Genomic DNA, 1,251 nt, shown 5'->3' with positions numbered 1-1,251 from the left:
TAATTCCTACGTAAGCGCTTTAAGTCATATTTTTGTTCAACCCCTTGAATTAAAGCTTAAAGTGTGCACTTCAATTTCATATTGATTGTTTCAATTTAATTGTTTGAATTCTATTCTGGTGGCATACAGATCCAAAAGTATGAAAATTGTGTCAGTGTTTAAGTATATTTGGACCTGACTGTATGTATTTATATATATATATATATACAGGTGCATCTCAATAAATTAGAATGTCGTGGAAAAGTTCATTTATTTCAGTAATTCAACTCAAATTGTGAAACTTGTGTATTAAATAAATTCAATGCACACAGACTACTTCTCCTTTGCCGAGATAATCCATCCACCTCACAGGTGTGGCATATCAAGATGCTGATTAGACAGCATGAGTATTGCACAGGTGTGCCTTAGGCTTTGCTCCATTTGACTGAATCTGGGCAGAGAGTATATCCCTATTCACTTCAGAATTATTCTGGCTGCTTCTGTCTTCTGTCACAGCATCACTAAACACCAGTAACTCAGTGCCACTGGAAGCCATGCATGCTCATGCCATCATACAGTTGACTCAAAACTCAAAAGCCATTTCATGGATAGATGTGGGCTATTCCTCCATTATTTCTACATCAATTAAGCAGGTAAAAGGTCTGGTATTGATTCTAAGTGTGCCATTTGCATTTGGAAGCTGTTGCTGTGAACCCACCTCATGCAGTCAAAGGAGCTCTCCATGCAAGTGAAACAGACAACTGTTAGGCTTCAAAAATAAAACACATCCATCAGAGAGATAGCAGGAACATTTGGAATAGCCAAATCAACAGTTTGGTACATTCTGAAAAAAAAAAGAATGCACCGGTGAGCTCAGCAACATAAAAAGGCCTTGACGTCCACGGAGGACAACAGTGGTAAAGAAAAACCCCAGTCTCTGGTGATGTCCATGAGTTCCAGACTTAAGGCAGTCATTGCCTGCAAAGGGCTTCTCAACAAAATATTAAAAATGCATAGTTAGTAGCTTTAAAAAATAATTAATATTTATAATTTTTTTGTACAAATAAGATACAAAACTGTCACTGGTGTGATATCCTTTCAAAAGGTACTAATAAGTGTATGTACCTTTTAAGTAGTAATATGTACCATTTAGAGGTAAATAAAGAGGAATTATTCTGGAAAGCTAAGGAACCAATTATTTTCCAGTGATCCTGCTTCAGTGTGGAAAGGTCTGAAAGACATCACCAATTACAAGACACCATCCCCCAGCAC

This window comes from Sinocyclocheilus rhinocerous, unplaced genomic scaffold, assembly GCF_001515625.1.
Source record: "Sinocyclocheilus rhinocerous isolate Xijiao unplaced genomic scaffold, SAMN03320098_v1.1 scaffold287, whole genome shotgun sequence".
In the NCBI taxonomy this organism is placed as follows: Eukaryota; Metazoa; Chordata; class Actinopteri; order Cypriniformes; family Cyprinidae; genus Sinocyclocheilus; species Sinocyclocheilus rhinocerous.
This window is presented reverse-complemented; position numbering follows the sequence as displayed.